The following is a 16,782-nucleotide window of genomic DNA, read 5'->3' as shown; positions in this document are numbered from 1 at the left end:
CGCTCTTTCTCATCTCTCGATGAAGACGGCTCTCCTAGTGGCGCTCGCCAAGAGGGTAGGGGACCTACATGCATTTTTCGTGGCCACGGATTGCCTAGAGTTCGGGCCTGGTCAATCTCACGTTATCCTGAGACCCCGGCCTGGCTACGTGCCCAAAGTTCCCACCACTCCCTTTCGGGACCAGGTGGTGAACCTGCATGCGCTCCCTTCTGGGGAGGAAGACCCAACCCCTTCCGTGTTGTGTCCAGTGCGCGCGCTGCGCCTCTGCCTGGACCGCACGCAGAGCTTCTGGAGCTCTGAGCAGCTTTTTTGTCTGTTTTGGGAGGTCAGCACAAGGGGAGGGCTGTCTCCAAACAGAGGTGGGCGCACTGGATCGTGGACGCCATCAATGGCTTACCGATCACAGGATCTCCCGTGCCCGCTTGCAGTGAGGGCACACTCCACCAGGGGTGTGGCCTCCTCGAGGGCACTGGCTCAGAGCGCCCCTCTGGCAGACGTATGTAGAGCTGCGGGTTGGGCTACGCCCAGCACCTTCGTGAGGTTCTACAGCCTCCGCGTGGAACCGGTATCAGCCAGAGTCAGAGTACGAAGCACCGCCAGGTAAGTCCGGCAGCCGGTGGGCGTACGCCTGCGATAGCGCCCCTCCATAGGTGAGACGCGGCGCTATCTAGCCTCCCCTCTTCCCCCCACGTGGTGAAGCGTAGGCATTCCATCCATCACTAAGCACTCCTCGGCGGCGGGCCTGGCGGAGCGGCCCTGCCTCCCTTGGCCTGTTTCTGAGCTCTAGCAGTGACTCAAACAAGGCCTAGTGCTCCACACGTAGTAACCCCCCCACAGGGCGGTTCCGTCTGTTGTCTTCTCATGAATGGCTCTCAATCGATGGCCCATGACCTCTCCCAGGTGTACTTCACCTGTTCGCGACACCCTCTCGTGTCTGCATGTCTCCCACGTGCTCTCCCCTATCCGGTGAGACCGTGTGTGAATCTCCACTAAAGCTCCTTCCTGCAGTAGGAAGTGGTCTCCGTAGCGCGTTCCCTCAGGGGGGAATGACGCTTCCCAGTGGTCTTACGGTGCCGGGCGGCTTCTCGCTGTCAAGAGAACTAGGCCGCCGTCCGTGACGGCCGGTGGAAGGGGCTCCCATCTTTTTAGAAAGCTCTGGACTCCTTCCCTTCCGCTGGAAGGTTGCAATTCATGCTAAGCGCTCACGTCTGACACGCCCAGGCCAGTCAGCGTCGCTTCGCGAGGAATTGTGACGCGGCACAGCGCTGTGGCGTTTTCCGAGGAACCCCATTCTGTCGACACAACGTCGAGAGACCGACAGAAAGGGAACGTCTCGGTTACGTATGTAACCTCCGTTCCCTGATGGAGGGAACGAGACGTTGTGTCCTTCATGCCACAACACTGGCCGCCCACTGCAGCAGTCGGGGCAAGATCCTCAGGCTCCTCCGCACAAAAGGTGAATGAATGCGGCACGCCGGCTCCCTTTTATACCCGGATATCCGGGGGCGGAGTCCGGCATGCAAATTTCATTCGCCAATTTTCATTGGCCTGTTCAAGTCAGTCAGAGAAGGTAGGTTCTCAAGTCAAACCCCATTCTGTCGACACAACGTCTCGTTCCCTCCATCAGGGAACGGAGGTTACATACGTAACCGAGACGTTTTTCAGCTCCCAATAACCTAAATGTGGTGATATATTTTAAACATAATATATTTTGCCAGCACACTCAGACTTATAAGCGTAATATCCTGCCGTAAGCGCACTGCTTTCCGACCAAATTAAAACGAACATTGTGTAAGTGGCCACTAGAGGTCGCTATTGGTAAGTCAGGCCATTCATGTGACTGGGTTTGAGGCTGTTAGCCCATGAACCGGTATAGCTGATCTACAGTTCACTCTTCAGATTTCTCTCCTCTGAGACATTCAGTGACATATTTAAGTTAACAGGTTGTGAAATCCTGGTGCTGTGCACTGTAAGGTTGCATTTTAGGTTGCTTTGTCTTATGTCCACATTTGTGTGCTGTTTATCCCAATGACTTTCACGCTAGGAAGCAGCAAGTTTAAAGTTTGCAGCCCTTGGTGAGCGGAGCGAAGTCTGTATTGTTTTAATTTGATAATTTTTTGTATGTTTAAAGATGGGAAAATCTTAATTTATGTAAAATGTCTTAATCGACTCTTTCTGGAAATCGTTTTGCTTTGTATGTTGTATCAGGAAAGTGTTAACTGAACAAATTATTGTTTATGTGTTATTTGACATAACTTTAAGGTCAGTTACTGGTATTGCTTATATGCACTGTAAAGGTGTGAGGTTTTACCTGTGAATTTGTGTTATGCCAGATGTTTAATTCTTAACCAGCCATGTGTGTGTTTATTTCTAGTTTTCACAGTGCTTATGCTGGTTCCAGAATAATAAAACCGATTACATCTGTTAGAGACTCTCTGCTTCATACTGAGAAAGCCAAGATCTGCGACACATTGTCAGAACGTACCCTTTTTTGGTATTTACAGCCCTAATTAAATGACATGATATTGGTCTAATCATATGTTTCTTTAAAAATTTATATTTTCTTAATTTCGGGAGATGTCTCTAAACCTCTTAAATATTTAAATATAACCTGGGGGGTATTCATAAAAGCTGGTCATGTGACATACCCAGGTCATTTTATGTAGTAACATTCATCATCAGATATTCTTATTTTGAAATACAACATTAATGTTGAACAGTTACACACTTTTGAACAATTACTTATTAACTAGTGAAACTACACATGGATTGAACAATTAAAGCACTGTAATGCTAGTTAGAATGTTTGTAAGTAATAACAAAGTTTATCTGTAAATGAACAAATATATTGAACAATTGCAGCTAGTATACTAACTTAAATGTGGTGTGTCTATTACTAGGAACCTCTTAAGATGGTGGTGCTTCTTGGCTGGATAGTTGTTCAGTTCAGTTGTGTCCTCTGGAACCTTTCTCGTTCACAACACAGTGAACACTACCACCATCAGCCTTCATTCCGTTAGTTCAAGAAAATCCATTCCTTGATGAATCACAGATCCATCCATCCATTTTCTTCTGCTTATCCGGGGCCGGGTCGTGGGGGCAGCAGTCTAAGCAGAGATGCCCAGACATTCCTCACCCTAGACACTTCCTCTAGCTCTTCCGGGGGGACACCGAGGCGTTCCCAGGCCAGCCAGCAGACATAGTCCCACCAGCGTGTCCTTGGTCTTCCCCGGGGTCTCCTCCCGGTCGGACGGGCCCGGAAAACCTTCCAAGGAAGGCGTCCAGTAGGCTTCCAGAACAGCGTAGAGGATCGTGGGGAAGTCAGATCAGGAAAACAAGGGGAGAAACAGAGGGAACCGTGACAGTTTTATTATACGAACAGAGTTTTAGCTGTTTTAAAAACAGAAATGAAAAAGTATTAGTTGAACTGCAGGTGTTAGTGTAGTACTCCTTAAAGGAGAGAAAAGCATTTACTGAAAGAACGAGCCAATGCAGTGCTTCCTTTATGATGCTTTACTTTGAATAAAATTATTATGCAAATACAGCTTTACCATAAATTCAATGGAGAACATGAGAAGTATCATTATGCATACTTTTTCCTCAGAAATACGGTAAACACTTTTCCAAGTTACACACCATTTGTTATTTGGTTTTATAGAACTCTTAACAACATATCAAAATAACCAAATCAGTATATACAAATAACAGTTAGTGTCCCAGACACACATGCCTCACATTCTATAAAACATGTACATGTGTAACGTTACACAAACTCTGCAGCCCATAACTCACCATTAATATTTGAGGAGTTAATTTACCTGTAGTAATCTCTTCACAACAGCTTAAACAATTGATTATGGCCACTTATATTCAAACTACAGTATTATCTCTACACAACATCGATTCATGTGGCAATATGTAAGCTAATAGGCATGCGCTAACCGCGCGCTAGCATAGCCACATAGCTCAAAACATTCACTCGATAATAAAGTACACAAAAATGCTTTCAACCCATTACCCAAATGAATATAATTTTAAACTATCTTTCTACTTAACACAGATCTACTTTGTGTACTCAAACGTTACCTTAAAGGAGAGAAAAGCATTTACTGAAAGAACGAGCCAATGCAGTGCTTCCTTTATGATGCTTTACTTTGAATAAAGCGCATCTCGGCACGTTTGCTATATTAGCGTCTGCTAATCACGTAAGGCAATCAACGTAACCAAAATCACACGCATAAATGCTTTACACTCATGTGTAATACAAATAATGCAACGTTTGAATACACTATAAACAGTTAAAATAACAAAATAAGGAGGCAAATTTGCACATTCATTTCTTTAAACCTCATCAGTTTCATCACTCTTTTCCCGCTACACCACACTCTCCCCTACAGAATAAGATGTCGTCCCGACATCTACAGAGACCTCATAAAATGTTATCTGTTAAACAGTTTTAAACACATACTTGTGTCCCTTATAACAAAATCACTGTCGTCCCAAATTCAGTAAGTTCGCATATTCAAAAATACTCTTGAAATGACAAGGTATGATGTACATTTCTCAACAGAGTTGCATAAACTGGTCTATGAAGTCCATATGAACCCATGCAGCTAATGGCATTCCTGGTCAATACCAGAGATAAAAAATGATGACATGTCGTTCCATAAACTTTCCTTGAATACTCCAGGGGCCTTGCACCACAGTCTAATTTATATTTGGCCACAGGACAGTCCATGTCTATCTGTGTACGTGTGCTGTGTATGTGTGCTCAGTTCAAAATCTTTCACAAAGTTCAACATTCTATGGGGAAAATCAGTGCGAGTTATTTCAATTTCAGGTCGATCTTAGAAACAAACAGATTGTGACCTTGGGCAAGGGCGCATCATTGGCACCCATGGAATGACTGTAGGTGTCCACCAATTACCACGATGTGAAGTGTATTCTGGATCAGTAACTTGCACATTGTAACATGTAGGGGTCCCCAGACTATCATATCTGAACTTTCTCGGTGGCCGTCGTGATCTCCCTTGGTACTAATATCCTCTTCGCGTCTCCTCAGCTCCGTTACGTAATCCAGTTGTGTCGACTGGTTGCTCGTTAGATAAATGTCCATGTGCATTCCCGGACTCATATCCCATTTGGTTTTCAGGCAGTTCAGATCCGTTCTCTTCTGCAGATTTATGTGCTGCCATTTGAACATCACACTCTGTCTCCACTGAGGTTAAATGTTCCGGTGCACACTGTAATGACGCAGTGTCATCAGTCACATTCTGGTGATCAGGCAACTTAGGAAAAGCGGACTGTGACTGTACGTTTTCTTCATCCTGCTCATAAGAACTTGGTTGTTGCTCTGATGGGTAAGTCTGAGATGGCACATAATACTCACATTCACTTTCGCTTTCCAAGTCACTCTCGTCGATTCCTTCCACACATGCTCCGATCTTCTTGCTTGGTGGTGTTTGTTTTGGTTTAGATTTTAGAGTTGGATCAACTTCCAAAGGCAAGTAATCGCATGGCATCAACATGTTTCGATGTAACACTCGTGATCTCCCTTTTCCTCGTTCAGGCTTTACCTCATAAATTGGCACATCCTCTGCAACCCTGCGTACAACAACGTGAACTTGTTCTTCCCAGTAGTTTCTAAGTTTGCCTGGTCCCCCTCTCGGTGTCAGATTCTTCACAAGAACACGGCCTCCGGTGCCAATGTCTGTACATCTCACTTTTTGATCATAATTTCTTTTGTTTCGCTCACTTGTTTTCTTTGCATGTTCTCTAGCAATCTGTAGTGCTTCCTGCATGCCTTGTTTCCATGACTTTAAGTATTCACTTTGACTTATACATGAATTGTCTATGTGAAGTCCAAAAAGCACATCAATGGGAAGCCTGGGAGAGCGACCGAACAGCAGGTAAAATGGTGAGAAGCCAGTCACGTCATTTCTTGTGCAATTGTAGGAATAGATCATTTTGTTTAATGAGGCTTTCCAATTCGACTTCTGTTTCTCTGTGAGAGTTTTCAACATTTGCAGCAATGTCCGATTAAATCGTTCGACCTGCCCATTTCCCTGGGGGTGGTAGGGGGTAGTCCGTGATCTTGTGATACCACTGTATTTCTGAAGTTGTTCAAAAAGCTGGTTTTCAAACTCGCCCCCCTGGTCATGGTGGATCCTTAGTGGGAACCCGAACTTGAGGGCAAAGTCGTTGAAGAGTTTATCTGCCACCGTCTTGCCAGATTTCGATGTTGTTGCATAAGCCTGTGCAAATCTTGTGAAACGATCAACGATAACCAGGATATATTCATATCCTCCTTTGCATTTTTCCAAATGAAGAAAATCCACAGAGACAAGTTCGAAGGGGCATGTACTTGTGATTGGTTTAAGAGGTGCTTTTGTCTCTCGACATGGTTTCTTTTGCTTAATGCAAGCGCAGGTTCTCAACACATAATGCTCAATGTCACGTTGCATGCGAGGCCAGTAGAAGCGTTCTCTAATCAGACTTGTGGTACGGTCAACACCCTGATGTCCCATTTCGTCATGCAACTGTTTCAGTGCTATCTTTCGGAATTCTGCTGGTAATACCAGTTGAGTTCTCTGTGAGGTTTTCCTTTGCAGAATACCATCCTCATCTAAAGACAACTTGTCCCACTCTCTCATTAGACATTTTGCAGCTGAACTCAATGACCTCCACTGTTTAGAGGGGGGCTTCACTCCAGACAATAAGTGACAAGTAAGAGACCCAATGTCTTTATCGTCTCCCTGAGCTCTTTTGATTTCATGCTTTGGCATTGATTCTGCTGGTGACTCGCTGATGTTAGCACATGTTGGCGGACTCTGACAAGCGACAGCAACAGACCAAGGTATCCTTGACTCAACCTGTGCTTCCACCATCTGTATCGTGGCTCCTATGGAATCTGACGAAAGCTCCTCTGTGCATTCGGACATTACCTTCTCTGGGTCTATTGCCAACCTGGATAAGGCATCAGCATCTATATTTTCCCTTCCTGGTCGATACCGAATAGTGAAGTGAAAATCAGCAAGTTCCGAGACCCATCGACACCCTGTGGCATTTAGCTTTGCAGACGTCAGGACGTAGGTAAGAGGATTGTTATCACTGTACACTGTAAAGGTGGGTGCATAGTAAAGATAATCCCTAAACTTTTCTGTGATGGACCATTTGAGAGCCAGGAATTCCAGTTTTCCACTGTGCAAATGGTAGTTTTGTTCTGCAGCAGTCAATGTCCTTGACCCATACGCAATCACTCTCAATTTCCCATCTTGTTGCTGATACAGGACAGCCCCCAGTCCCTGATTTGACGCATCGGTGTGCAGTACAAAGGGTTTTGTAAAATCTGGGAACGCCAGCACTGGTGGTATGATTAGGCAGTCAACCAGCTTTACCAGTATTTCTTGATGTTGCTCTGTCCATTTAATTTTTTGGCTTGATGGAACCCCATGTTTTTTTAAGGTGAGCCACCCTTTTTCCTTTTTCACTCATTTGCATTTCAATTTTGTTGTCCTTCTTTAGCAGGTCATACAGAGGGCACGCAATTGTTGAGAAGTTTTTGATATAGGAACGATAGTAACTTAGCAATCCTACAATCTTCCGTAGCTCGCCCACAGTGTCAGGTTTTTTGTCTTTTAGAGCGGTCACTGCCACAGTATCTGCAGGATCCACCCGACTTCCTTCCTGTGAGACAATCCTTCCCAAATAACGGACCTCTTTTCTGAACAACTCACACTTTCTTGGCTTGAGTTTCACTCCATGTGATCTCAGTCGTTGCAAGACTTTTCTCACTGCTTCAACATGCTCATCAAACGATTCAGTGAACACCAGGATGTCATCCAGGTACGGTACACATATTTTATCTCGAAGCCCTTCCAGGCAGCTTTCCATTAATTGCTGGAATGCAGCAGGTGCATTCATGAGCCCAAAAGGGATACGAACCCACTCATATAACCCCCATGGTGTGCTGAAGGCTGTTAGTGATCTGCTTTTTGGTGTCATATATCCTTGGTGATATGCCTTTCCCTGATCCAACAAAGTAAACCATCTGTTTCCTCCCAATCCGTCTATGATGTCCTGTACTTTTGGGATCGGTTGGCGATCTGGTACGGTTTTCCGATTGAGGTCTCTGTAGTCTATACACAACCTAAGGCTGCCATCTTTTTTTCGGACACACACAATTGGTGACGAATATGGCGAGTGAGATTTTTCAATCCATTTCTGTGCGATCAAGTCTTGAAGGTAATCTTTCATTTCTTGATATAATGGCTTTGGGACAGATGTATAAGTTCGAACAACAGGTGTCGGATCAGTCAAACTGATGTTTAACTCTAGATCTCTGATACAGCCGATGTCCTCTTCAGATCTTGAAAAACAATGGCACTCTTCCCGCAGCATTTGTTTTACTTTCTGTTGGTGCTCCTGGGACAGATGGTTAACGTCCACTGGCGGGTCCCATACTTCCTGACTGACATTCGCATCTACACTTTTTAGATCTACTCTCTCGTTAACACAGGCCGCACTTACACAAGGTGGAACTGTCGCTGGTAACACTGATTTGATCATCTGTATAGTTCCAAGTTCTGTTCTTCCTGGTAGCACAATATCATGGTCAGTAACATTTTGAATGCTAATTTGGGTTATGTGTCGGTTGCCTTTTTGTAGTGTCACAAGTGTCTCGAGAGGTTCGAGCCCTTCAGGGTGTTGTGGATTTACCGCTGGTTCGAACAACATGACATTGTTCTGCCTCAGGTGAGGGACTTTAACTTGGCACTTGATTTGCATGATTGCATGTTTTGGCACATTCACGTGGTCTTTTGTCTTGACTAAATACTCGCTTGAGCTCTCAGCTGTCACTAGGTTGATGAATGTTTTGACGTTACTTTTCTTCAATCTCGGGAAGGCATCCCTCACTGTCTTGCTTAACGGTTCTTTGCTTGCATTACTCTGCTCTTGTACCTGACTTTGTTTCATTATCCGCTCTATCACATTGTAACCAATGATTGGCTTGGGCAACTGGTAATCTTTTATAACTAGGACAGGGATCATGAATTCTTCTGGTGTGTTTGAAGGATGAGTCAAGCTGAATGTGATCTCAATCCATCCCTCAAAGGGCATACTCGAACCATTGGCTGCCACAAGACTCAAATGTGTTACTTCTGTCGCTTCAGAGATATCTTTCAACTTTACTCCAGGTAGGTGATTATCCTTCCACTGCTGATCCACGATGCACACTTGGGATCCCGTGTCCCATAGTGCCAATGTTTTGTATCCATTCAGATAGCAGGTCACTAAACACTGTTTGCCAACCAGGGAGGTCACATTTGAATACCTATTCACTTGACACCCGGAAACTAAGTTACACTCAAAGGGGCTGGTATCTGGCCGTGATTTGACATGCTGCTCTGGACAACGAGGGGACGTCTTTGCTTGGCGGGTCACTTCCTGTCCCTCGGTAGCGACCCGTTCCTGTTTAACTGAGGCCTACTCTGTGATTGGCTTCCTCTTTCTTTACATCCCGCCAGGAAGTGTTCATTGCTCCCACAGCGATAACAATGGGTACACATTTCTGTTGTTCTGGTTTGCTGACACTGGAAACACTGTCTTGTTCTAGCTGGACGTGACTGGTAAAATGGCTGGGAAAATGGGGTGGCAGTGTGATGGTGTGAACCCGCGTGAGGTTGTTGTTGGTGGTATCCTTGAGTGGAATACTGAGGTAGATAAGCTGGCTGGACAAACTGTGTTGGTACTGGACTCGTCCCCCATTGCTGCTGTTGAGGAGAAATACAAGGAAGCTGAAATGGATGCTGGTGTTGTTCAGCTCCTCTTTGGCTTGGTCCCCAAGTTTGTTTCTGTAACACATGATTCTCCTCTGGGAGGGGCTGGTGGACCTCTCTTAAAGTGGGGACATCATTATTGGCGTTACAGCATTGTTGCAGGACAGGTGAGGGTTGCTGTATGGATTTTTTTATTTGCATTATTTCTTCACTCAGACTTTTCAACTGTGACATCACATCAACTTTAGGGTATTTTGGCTTATTTTTCAGTGGAGGAGATGGTTCGTCTAACTGAGCAGCGTATACAGCAGCGCTTCTTTCACCCTTTCGCTTACTCTGTCTCTCTGCCTCGTGGGAGCATGCTACATTTAGCTTTTCCAATAATGTTTCATCAGTAACTGTCGTGTCAGTCAAGTACGGCTGAAGATCACTTTGAATCCGATCATTCTGCAAACCCGTTAACACAGTGTGAAGGAACATATTTTGCACCAGTGCTGGGTCATACTTCAGACCTGAGTCATCTTCTTGTGACGCAAAGAGTGTTTTCTGCCTCAGATCGAGAACGCGTATGAGAAAGCTTTGGGGAGTTTCTTTTGCACGTTGTGATTCGGCAGTGAGCTGTTTGTACAGTTCAGTGGCATTTTTCTCTTGGTAATGAGAACGCAGGATTCGCCTCAGCATTGGTAACGTTAAATATGACTTTCCTTCTAAATAACTTCGTAATTGAAGTCCTGGTGTAATGGCTCGAATGACTGAATCAACAATCTCTTGTTCTGGGTATCCCTTATTTAATCCGCTTTCGATTTGACGTGCTAAACTAGAGAAAGTTAACCTGTCCTTCTGACCAGGTTCCCCAATTAAACCTGAAATCTTGAATTCTCTATGCCATACGGCAGGCATCATTTGTCCATGTAATGCATGTGATGGGTTAATTGTGACACTGTCCATATGTCTCAAGCTGGGGTTCTGATTAACAGGCATACTACTTTGCACAGTAGGGCGAGATGGTTCAAATGTATCGCTGCATTCTTCTATTCTCTCGCGTTCTACATTTCCTTTTTCCCTCAATTTCGGATCAGGCCTCAGTTCACTCTCAGTTACGTCAGTTATCATAATTTCCCTTAATTTGTCATTTATGCTTAACAGCTCTGCCATGCCTCCATCCTCCAGGTCTTTTGTTTCCGCTCTTAACAGATAGTTACTTAGGAGGCCGATTAAGGACAAGCGTGTGACATTGGTTACCTTTTCTACATCAATTTTAAGGAATTTAATCAATTCAACTAGCTTTTCTCGTGGCAGTGTACAAAGTCTCTCCGCAATTTCCTCCTGAAGAATTTGCAGGGGATCCATTTTTACTACAGTATTTCACAGGATCAATTCTGTACTCTGACTTATCTGCTCTGTCTCGTTGTCACTTTTTTTTCTTTTCAGCTGCTCCACATCTGGGTATGTAAGGGATGAATGCTGCTAGGCGGTCTTTGTTACTCCTGGTGAGATTAGACCGTCCGACATCTATCCCAGCGGGGCCTCCAAAATTGTAGTACTCCTTAAAGGAGAGAAAAGCATTTACTGAAAGAACGAGCCAATGCAGTGCTTCCTTTATGATGCTTTACTTTGAATAAAATTATTATGCAAATACAGCTTTACCATAAATTCAATGGAGAACATGAGAAGTATCATTATGCATACTTTTTCCTCAGAAATACGGTAAACACTTTTCCAAGTTACACACCATTTGTTATTTGGTTTTATAGAACTCTTAACAACATATCAAAATAACCAAATCAGTATATACAAATAACAGTTAGTGTCCCAGACACACATGCCTCACATTCTATAAAACATGTACATGTGTAACGTTACACAAACTCTGCAGCCCATAACTCACCATTAATATTTGAGGAGTTAATTTACCTGTAGTAATCTCTTCACAACAGCTTAAACAATTGATTATGGCCACTTATATTCAAACTACAGTATTATCTCTACACAACATCGATTCATGTGGCAATATGTAAGCTAATAGGCATGCGCTAACCGCGCGCTAGCATAGCCACATAGCTCAAAACATTCACTCGATAATAAAGTACACAAAAATGCTTTCAACCCATTACCCAAATGAATATAATTTTAAACTATCTTTCTACTTAACACAGATCTACTTTGTGTACTCAAACGTTACCTTAAAGGAGAGAAAAGCATTTACTGAAAGAACGAGCCAATGCAGTGCTTCCTTTATGATGCTTTACTTTGAATAAAGCGCATCTCGGCACGTTTGCTATATTAGCGTCTGCTAATCACGTAAGGCAATCAACGTAACCAAAATCACACGCATAAATGCTTTACACTCATGTGTAATACAAATAATGCAACGTTTGAATACAATATAAACAGTTAAAATAACAAAATAAGGAGGCAAATTTGCACATTCATTTCTTTAAACCTCATCAGTTTCATCACTCTTTTCCCGCTACACCACATTAGAATAAACCCGAAACGTACCTGATCTAGTCATGCAGTGTATCTATCCGATGATGAAGAGCTGTGTCGTCATCAGAGCCTGGTGCAGCCGCTCCTGAGCCGGCTGTTCTTGAAACGGTACTTTGATGCCACACGTGAAAGTCACATGCCATTGACACGACTCGTTCGTCAAGTCAGACAAAATTTTGTTTGTCCCAAATGACATACTATGCACTTAAACTATGCACTATACACTCAACCATGTAGTATTTTTGAAGGGCAATATCGTCCCAAATGGAATACTGTTTACAAGATGAGCGCCTATGACATTGATCGCACGGCACATCGTGTGAATAAAAATCAACTTGTACATTTAATGTAGTTTTCATGTGTTTTGCCCAGCGTTACTTTAGTCATCATCAGATTGAAGCGTTATCACTCTGTAGGAGAGTTTTGCTTGAGCAGGGTCTGATAGCCCTGCCTTTGTACCGCTTTATGTAAGCGAAACTGCAACCGTTGAGTGCATGAAGTCTCCACAGTTCCACACTTCATATTTTTGGTTGAAAAAGTGCATCATCCGGGTACTTAAAATACACTTCTTTTTTGGTGATTTTTTATGTGAACGCACTGCTCACGCGATTGGTGTCTTTGTGGTATTCAAGATAGTGGGTTTAGTGTGTGTTAAGGCTGCACTTTGGCATTTTTTAAGACATTGGACAGACTTGCACTCTTACTTCCTGTCGCGTGCACACCCACTGAAGTGGCCAAGACCGCAAGTGGGGTTTTTTGGACGCAGCCAAAATCCTGTTATCAGTTCCCTGTCTCTTATTTAATGCCTTTGTGTTTGCTGTCTTTTGCTGGACGTCTTGTAACCTACACCGTCATGTCTTTTGTCATTCATATGTCTAATAGGCTATTTTGGCAGTGAAAATTAAGATAGGCCTAATAAAAGAAGTTAAACCACAATGTCTCACGTTTTTACATAAATCATTTTTATTCAAATTTTTTATTTTGCTCTGCTGTTGAAGAACTTGGCCTACGTGTTTTTCTTCACATCAATTTACATATTCCCTAACCGTGTACTTCAGTCATGCATTGTGCTGGGTCTTTACAAATGCCCTGAAGCCCTCATTCTCCAACACTGAAAACGGCTGTGAATGTTTGATCATGTCCACTCAAGCCTATTCAAATGGATAAATTCTGTATTCATTGTTTTTTACGTGGTATAGATTTTTGTAGGATTTGAGGGCTTCAAAAGGTTGTTACTTAATAGCATGGCATGAGATGCCCAGATATTTGAGGAATTATTCACTTTGAAACACATACTGTTCATACCTTGGAAACTGCAGATGTTTTGGCTACACCTATGCTCATCCAATAAATGAAGGTGGTAGGTGTCATGATTCTGCCACATCATGTCATGTCTCTCTTGGTTTAGTGGCAGGATCATGACAGAATCTCATGTTTTGTGTGGAGAGAGGTATTTTTGGCCTCCGTACACTCTCTCTGGTCTCGTGTCTGTTCCCATCCTCTCGTTTTCTCGTTATTGATTCATGCCCTACACCTGTTCCCCTCTTGATTTGGTCCCTTATTTAATGCCCCTGTGTCTTCTGTCTTGTGCTGGTTCAGTGTGGTTTGTGTGGTGAGTTCCTGTGTTGTGTTAGTTTAGTCATGTGTAGTTTATATCAAAGAGTTAATTTAAGTTTTGTTTCAGTGTAGTTAGTCCTAGTCCTGTCTTATTATATTGTATCCATGTTTTGTTATGTTACCCCCTCGTGGGTGTTTGTTTAATTATTTATTAAATATCTGTTAGCCCCTTACTCGCTGTCTGCACCTGGGTCCTCTATCCGTGTCTCACCACCCGAGAATCATGACAGTAGTGTGTGTGCTTCAACATTAATAACGTATTATAATTTGCCATCACACACCTCACAAAGCTGTTCCATAGGCTACAATTGACCTTTGACTTTTTACTGCACTTATCTTATATGTAATGTATGTCAAATACCAAATTATCCAATATATATCAATTGCACAACATATGTCTCTGTTTATTCTGTCAAATTTGGCTAGATTTCACATTAAGTGATACTTATCCCGTGATGATCACTGTCCATGATGGATCACTACAATTTATTTCTTGATTTGTAATTGTTAGTGTATGGCCGCTGGAAAAGTGCTAAGAGTTTGTTTGTGGCGCGGGGACACAAAAACAATAAAACCCAATTCTTTGCTAGATCCGGAGGAATGCTATCCTGCCCTCCCCTCAGGGGCTGTTGGCGCCCAGGAACTGAACCCCCTCTTCTTATCACACCTCTCACCTCCCCTTTACCTCTTCAGGTCCTGACCACTGGAAACGTGCTTACACATTTCATACCATGTATCTCATTTATTGTCATTTTATGAAGATTTGATCATGTTTGGTATTGTTATAAAGGTCATGGTGCGATGGGTAAAAGGGTCGATTTCCTTTAAACCTAACAAAGAGTGTATCGGAGCTTTATGACTTTAGAAGATAACCTGCACTCATCTAAGAGGTGTGGCTTTCTCAGGGAAATCTTGTTTACAGATAGAATGAGATCACATTTGATGATCTCGTCAGTCAAACTAAATTTCACAATGACCATTGAATTCATGAGTCTTTGTTACATCTGGGTATATAGGGTGCATTGGCTAAATACTCAGGGAAGCATCTGTATCCAACACTTCCGTCATAACAACTGTGTGTCTCGATTGTGCCAGGTATGATAAACTTTGTGTTTTTATTTTATTCTTATATAATGTTGATTATCATGTCTATTAAGAAATTTCTTTATATGTGCAGTCTATGATTTTAATGCCCGGCATACTAAATTGTTATTTTTGATTTACTAAATCCTTCAGAGACTGTTATTACCGGTTGATTGAAAGGAGCCTGTTTGTTACCGCAAAATAATATGTCAGGATAGGATGGACGGTAGTTTTGATTTCATTCTACAAATGGGCACATTTATTAAAGCTCACATTTACCAGATTTCCACCTAAAATAACTATTGTTATGTTTCTGAGCAAGCATGGGGTGGCCAGACTTAATGATATTGGTATACCCGGCAACCTCTGACTAAAAACAGACTGTTTTGTGAGCGTGAGACTCTGTGCGACACCAGGTCCCAAACGAAAGGATAACTGAGTACGAGGATTTACTCATAAAACTATGATCAACAGATAAATTGGAAAGGTCATATAACTTATTTTATAAATCAAAATTGGAGTAAGATCGGTCTTAACCACATAGTCATGTAAACCGAACCAAATTGTAACAACTAGTTTTTAAATAACTTCATGTAGAAACACTGGGGAGAAGCAGACTACGAGATCCCTTCACCCACTCCATTGGATTCCTTCGTTGTGGCAGTGGGTGGTCTTTTTTTACACGGGTTTCGAAGCTTTATGAAGCCTGTTTTGAAAGCGCCCATTTTGGTATAGTTATGTTTTGGTTCCGTTTCCCCTTCGAGGGATTTTGAGTTGTTATGTTTTCATTCTGTTTTAAGAAAGAGTTTCGTTGCAAGAGCTGTCTGCAATTGGGTTTTCTCTGAGTGAAACATGAGTTATCCCACCAGCCAAACCTCAACATCATCCACACAGTCACGTATCTGACTATTTCAAACACTTCCATATAAAGAACCAAATGTCTAAAAGATTTCTTGATCAATGTATGCTGCCGTCGTGTGTTTTTTTTGGGGGGGGGTAAAACTGCACATGAACTGCACACAGTGGTAAACATGACATCAGAGGGCATTCATGTGTGATGTTTGCCTAGGAAACCCATATTTCTGAAGACTTTGAGAGCACATGAAGGCAGCATTAATCAGGCATATGTACTGTATATTGAATTTATTCGTAATTTTGCATTTTGCTGGTCTTCTGAGAATAACAGACCCTGGAATGTCATTGCTCGGAGGTTACTCTTTTAAAGCTCATGAGATTTGATGGAGTTTCAACTTAGTCTCGCAGATCTTTCTCCTGAAACTGCTTCGGAGCAATTGTTCGACAACATGTAGAATAGGGATGTCTAAAATGTTGGGTAAATTCAATGAGAATCATGGTTCTGCCTCGTCTTGTCAGGTTTCTAGTCTTGGGTCAGGATCATGACAGTACCACGTGTTTTGTGTGGATAGAAATACATTATTGTCGGTTACAACATAATGTGCGTTCTCCCTGGTCTCGTCTACGTCCCCGCCCTCTCGTTACCTTCTTAATTAAATTATTATTGTTTCATGCCCCTCACCTGTTCCCTGCTGGATTTGCCCTTTTGTGTTCTCTGTCCTTTGCTCATTGGTTTTGTATTGCTCACCTGTGTGCTTTATGCCTTGCCAAGCCATTGTATCTTGTTCCTCGAGTCGTGTCAAAGCAAGTCTAGTCTAGTCAGTGTTAGTATATGTCAAGTGTCAGTTTATTCCATCCATGTTCCTGTTTTGCCTGTAATTATTATTTCTGTCCTTCCTGTTTTACCCCCTTGTGGGTCTTTGCTTTGTTTAATAAATCATTGTTTCTCCCGCACCTA

The 16,782-nt window shown here is 42.9% G+C and overlaps 1 protein-coding gene across 2 annotated transcripts in view; it reads left to right on the top strand.

Moving 5' to 3' along the window:
* Nucleotides 1-14,821: 14,821 nt before the first annotated feature.
* The window catches only part of rabgef1l (RAB guanine nucleotide exchange factor (GEF) 1, like), a 45,206-nt gene continuing 43,245 nt past the window's right edge, over nt 14,822-16,782 (top strand). The window contains exon 1 of one of the 2 annotated variants that reach the window (XM_079481086.1): nt 14,822-14,981. The gene's annotated coding sequence lies outside the window, so the exon portion shown is untranslated. The remainder of the gene's footprint in view (nt 14,982-16,782) is intronic. The other variant, XM_079481085.1, reaches the window with a different exon arrangement.

Source organism: Barbatula barbatula (assembly GCF_947034865.1).
Source record: "Barbatula barbatula genome assembly, chromosome: 19".
Taxonomy (NCBI): Eukaryota; Metazoa; Chordata; class Actinopteri; order Cypriniformes; family Nemacheilidae; genus Barbatula; species Barbatula barbatula.
The sequence above is the reverse complement of the archived record's forward strand: the minus strand, read 5'-3'. Positions and strand labels throughout refer to the sequence as shown.